Below are 6119 nucleotides of genomic sequence, written 5' to 3'. Positions count from 1 at the left end.
GACAGTTCTTCTTTCACTAGTAGAAAACAGGGCTATGGTCCAGGCCGGGTCAGCCCATTAGTCCCGGTTCAGTCTAGAACCGGGACCAATGTGGGCATTGGTCCCGGTTCGTGAGCCCAGGGGGCCGGCCGGGCCACGTGGGCCGTTGGTCCCGGTTCATCTGGACCTTTTGGTCCCGGTTTGTGGGATGAACCGGGACCAATGGGCCTCGCTCCTGGCCCACCACCATTGGTCCCGGTTGATGGCTTGAACCGGGACCAAAGGCTCCCCTTTAGTCCGGGCTCATGCCACCAACCGGGACCAATGAGGTGCCTATATATACCCCCTCGCGCAAGAGCAGAGCACAGTGCTCTGTTTTTTCTGGCCGAGGGGGAGAGGGCTTTGTGGTGCTCTAGCTCACTTCCTATGCACATGAGGTGTTCGATGGAATGCCCGAGCCACACTACTTAAGCTTTCTCCTCTCGAAGCTCGACCTCCAAGCTCCATTTTCCTCGAGATTTGTCTAGATTTAGCGGTCCGTCACGCCCCGTCCCCGTCTTCACCGCCGTCGATCACCCGCGCCGATCTCATCACCGACACCACCGTGGTGAGCCTCTTGTTCTTATCTTCTTTCTGAAAAGAAAAATATTCTTACTTGTATGTTTAGATAGATACTTGTATCATTTTCTTACATTTATTATTGCATCTTATATAGTGCGATGGTATTGGTATCCGCCCCCGTCGGCCCTCGTCATGTCTATGATTCGGATGTGGTATGTATATTATCTTTATAACTATTGGTTCATTTATTGTTTATGAAAATTATGCCGACCAACGTGACATAGATTTTATTTATCTAGGATGTATGTGAATCGGAAATGCCAACCGACCCTATTGTCGAGAGGTTAAATTTAGTTGAAGAAGAAAACAATTTGTTGAAGGAAAAAATAAAAAAAATTGAGGAGGAGAAGATGATATTGGAGTTGCATGTTGCGGATGTCGTCGATGATCACAAGATCAAGATGGATGCAATGCACTTGAAGATTAGAAAGATTAGAAAATATGCCATTCATACCGAGGCTTGGTATCATTATGTCGTTGGATCAATTGTTACCTTGGTTGCGATTATGATCGCATTTGTTTTCGCATTGAAATGTTTTACATAGTTTCAATGTATGGTTTAATTAATTAGATGCTCTGGAGAGCTATATGTTGTTAGATGAGAACTATGTATGCACTTTGGTTTTAATGTGATGATGAACTTCTATTAATTTTGACACTTAATTATATATAATGCACGCAGATGAACCGACAATGGATGTACGGTGACAGACACACCCGCGAGTACATTAAGGGCGTGCATGAGTTTCTCGATGCGGCTGAGGCAAACAAGCAGAATGGTTTTATGTGTTGTTCATTCACTGAATGTGGGAATACGAGGTCTTACTCTAACCGGAAAATCCTTCACTCCCACCTGCTTTACAAGGGTTTCATGCCACACTATAATGTTTGGACGAGGCATGGAGAAATAGGGGTTATGATGGAAGACGGCGAAGAAGAAGAGTACGATGACAACTATGTGCCCCCTGAATACGGTGATGCTGCAATGGGGGGAGCTGGTGAAGATCAAGAGGAACCAGACGATGTGCCCAATGATGCTGCAACGGGTGAAGCTGCGGAAGATCAAGAGGAACCAGACGATGTGCCCGATGATGATGATATCCGCCGGGTCATTGTCGATGCAAGGACGCAATGCATTAGTCAAAAGGAGAAGCTGAAGTTCGATCGCATGTTAGAGGATCACAAAAAAGGGTTATACCCCAATTGCGAAGATGGCAACACAAAGCTCGGTACCGTACTGGAATTGCTGCAGTGGAAGGCAGAGAATGCTGTGGCTGACAAAGGATTTGAGAAGCTACTGAAAATATTGAAGAAGAAGCTTCCAAAGGATAACGAATTGCCCGACAGTACATACGCAGCAAAGAAGGTCGTATGCCCTCTAGGATTGGAGGTGGAGAAGATACATGCATGCCCTAATGACTGCATCCTCTACCGTGATGCATACAAGGATCTGAACGCATGCCCGGTATGCGGTGCATTGCGGTATAAGATCAGACGAGATGACCCTGGTGATGTTGACGGCGAGCCCCCCAGGAAGAGGGTTCCTGTGAAGGTGATGTGGTATGCTCCTATAATACCACGGTTGAAACGTCTGTTCAAAAACGAAGAGCATGCCAAGTTGATGCGATGGCGCAGTGAGAACCGAAAGAAAGATGGGAAGTTGAGAGCACCCGCTGACGGGTCGCAGTGGAGAAAAATCGAGAGAAAGTACTGGGATGATTTTGCAAAGGACCTAAGGAATGTATGGTTTGCTTTAAGCGCGGATGGCATTAATCCTTTCGGGGAGCAGAGCAGCAATCACAGCACCTGGCCCGTGACTCTATGTATGTATAACCTTCCTCCTTGGATGTGCATGAAGCAGAAGTTCATTATGATGCCAGTTCTCATCCAAGGCCCTAAGCAACCCGGCAACGACATTGATGTGTACCTAAGGCCATTAGTTGAAGAACTTTTATAGCTGTGGAATGAAAACGGTGTACGTACATGGGATGAGCACAGACAGGAGGAATTTAACCTTAAGGCGTTGCTGTTCGTGACCATCAACTATTGGCCCGCTCCCAGTAACCTTTCAGGACAGACAAACAAAGGATACCACGCATGCATGCACTATTTAGATGACACTGAAAGTATATACCTGGACAAATGCAGGAAGAATGTGTACCTGGGCCATCGTCGATTTCTTCCGACCAACCATCAATGTCGAAAGAAAGGCAAGCATTTCAAAGGCGAGGCGGATCACCGGAAGAAGCCCGCCATGCGCACCGGTGATCACGTGCTTGCTATGGTCAATGATTTACACTATGTAATCTTTGGAAAGGGTCCCGGTGGACTAGCTGTTCCGGATGACGCTGAGGGACACGCACCCATGTGGAAGAAGAAATCTATATTTGGGACCTACCCTACTGGAAATACCTAGAGGTCCGCTCCTCAATCGACGTGATGCACATGACGAAGAACCTTTGCGTGAACCTGCTAGGCTTCTTGGGCGTGTATGGGAAGACAAAAGATACACCTGAGGCACGGGAGGACCTGCAACGTTTGCACGAAAAAGACGGCATGCCTCCGAAGCAGTATAAAGGTCCTGCCAGCTACGCTCTTACGAAAGAAGAGAAAGAAATCTTCTTTGAATGCCTGCTCAGTATGAAGGTCACGACTGGCTTCTCGTCGAATATAAAGGGAATAATAAATATGCCAGAGAAAAGTTTCAGAACCTAAAGTCTCATGACTGCCACGTGATTATGACGCAACTGCTTCCGGTTGCATTGAGGGGGCTTCTACCGGAAAACGTCCGATTAGCCATTGTGAAGCTATGTGCATTCCTCAATGCAATCTCTCAGAAGGTGATCGATCCAGAAATCGTACCAAGGCTAAGGAGTGATGTGGCGCAATGTCTTGTCAGTTTCGAGCTGGTGTTCCCACCATCCTTCTTCAATATCATGACGCACGTCCTAATTCATCTAGTCGACGAGATTGTCATCCTGGGGCCCGTATTTCTACACAATATGTTTCCCCTTTGAGAGGTTCATGGGAGTCCTAAAGAAATATGTCCGTAATCGCGCTAGGCCAGAAGGAAGCATCTCCATGGGCCATCAAACAGAGGATGTTATCGGGTTTTGTGTTGACTTCATTCCTGGCCTTAACAAGATAGGTCTCCCTAAATCGCGGTATGAGGGGAGACTGACTGGAAAAGGCACTCTTGGAAGAGACTCAATAATATGCAGGGACGGATATTCTTGGTCTCAAGCACACTACACAGTTCTACAGAACTCCACCTTGGTGACCCCGTATGTCGATGAACACAAGAACAGTCTGCGCTCCAAACACCCGGAGCAGTCCGACGACTGGATTACATGTGAACACATCAGGACTTTCAGCAGTTGGTTGGAAACACATCTCAGAGGTGACAACACTGTTTGTGATGAGTTGTACTTGTTGTCCAGGGGACCATCTTTGACTGTATTGACTTACAAAGGATACGAGATAAATGGGAATACATTTTACACGATCGCCCAAGATCAAAAGAGCACCAACCAAAACAGCGGTGTCCGCTTTGATGCAGCAACCGAGAGCGGAAAGGATACATATTATGGTTACATAGTGGACATATGGGAACTTGACTACGGACCTGATTTTAAGGTCCCTTTGTTTAAGTGCAAATGGGTCAATCTGTTAGGCGGCGGGGTACAGGTAGACCCACAGTACGGAATGACAACAGTGGATCTGAAAAATCTTGGGTACACTAACGAACCGTTCGTCCTAGCCAATGATGTGGCACAGGTTATCTATGTGAAGGACATGTCTACCAAACCGAGAAAAATAAAAGATAAGAAAGCGAATACATCATACGATGAGCCAAAGCGCCACATAGTTCTTTTAGGAAAAAGGGACATCCTGGGAGTGGACGGCAAGACAGACATGTCTGAAGATTATGAAAAGTTTCATGAAATTCCTCCCTTCAATGTCAAGGCTGACCCAAGCATCCTGATAAACAATGAAGATTATCCATGGTTACGGCGCAATAAGCAAATGACACAAGCGAAGAAGAAGTGAAGACTTTCTCCCGCAACTATTATGATGATACCATGCCAACTTTGTAACACACGAACATGCTACCATTGTCCGTTTTGTACATGCACATGCTATGTGGGTGAAATTATGATACCATCCCAACTTTCAACTTTTTCAGAGTTCATTTTAAATGCTTTCCAATTTCAGGGTCATTTAGCTCAAATAATGAATTAATAGCAAACGGAATGAACTACAAAACTTTTATGAAAAATAAAAACAATCAATTAAAATATTATGTTATGATCAACTCAAATAAAACTATAATATTCTTCAATAGCAAAAAGAATATAATTTTTGTGACCTAAAATCAAACTATAAGTATTTAATTGTAAGTATAAATAAAAAATAAATAGCAAAAAGAAAAAAAAAATCTATTTTTATAGTAAAGTTATTCATAAACTAGTGATTCACACAAATTTTAAAAAATACAAATTCAAACTATTCAAAATTTTAAAACTAATGGCACTAACAGAAAGTTTATAATTTTTCTGACCTAAAATCAAAAAGAAATCACTAAAAAACTATAAGTATTTAGTTGTAAGTATAAATAAAAAATAAATAGAAAAAAATCTATTTTTATAGTAAAGTTATTCATAAACTAGTGATTCACACAAATTTTTAAAAATTCAAATTTAAACTATTCAAAATTTAAAACTAATGGCACTAACAGAAAGTTTATAATTTTTGTGACCTAAAAGCAAAAAGAAATCACTAAAAACTATAAGTATTTAGTTTTAAGTAGAAATAAAAAATAAAAAAGAAAAAAATGTAGAAATAAAAAAGAAAAAACAAAAAAATGCCACCTACTGGGCCTGAATACGACTAGAAACCCTACATGGGCCAGGATTCAGGCCCGCAGAAGGCCCAATAGGCCCACAGGCAATAGCAAGTTTAGGCCCGAAAGCCTGCATAAGAGAGGAGCTCGAATGGGGAGGCACACCAGCGCTTATAAACAAGTGCCGGCGCCCTTAAGCTAGCGAGGTGGGACTAAACTTTTGGGCGCGGGGCAGCACAAGGCCATTGGTCCCGGTTGGTGGCACCAACCGGGACTAAAGGGGGCATTGGTCCCGGTTCGTGGCACCAACCGTGACCAATGCCCCCCTTTAGTACCGGTTGGTGCCAGCAACCTGGACCAAAGGCCGCCGCTTCCCGCCCTTTGGGCTGCTGAAAATTGGCCTTTGGTCCCGGTTGGTGGCACCAACCAGGACTAAAGGGGGCATTGGTCCCGGTTTATGCCACGAACCGAGACCAATGCTCTTGCTATATATACAACACTTGTCAAAAATTTCATTCAGTTCCTCATCGTCGTCGCTCGCGCACGTCGTCGCAGCCCCCGTCGTCGCCCGCGCCCCTCGCCACCCCGATGTCGTCGCCGCCCCCGTCGTCGCCCGCGCCCCGCTGCCCCGAGCCCACCGTCCTCGTCGCCCCTGCCCCATCGCCGCCAGGCGCTG

This window comes from Triticum dicoccoides, chromosome 5A, assembly GCF_002162155.2.
Source record: "Triticum dicoccoides isolate Atlit2015 ecotype Zavitan chromosome 5A, WEW_v2.0, whole genome shotgun sequence".
Classification (NCBI taxonomy): Eukaryota; Viridiplantae; Streptophyta; class Magnoliopsida; order Poales; family Poaceae; genus Triticum; species Triticum dicoccoides.
Note: the sequence above shows the minus strand (reverse complement) of the source record.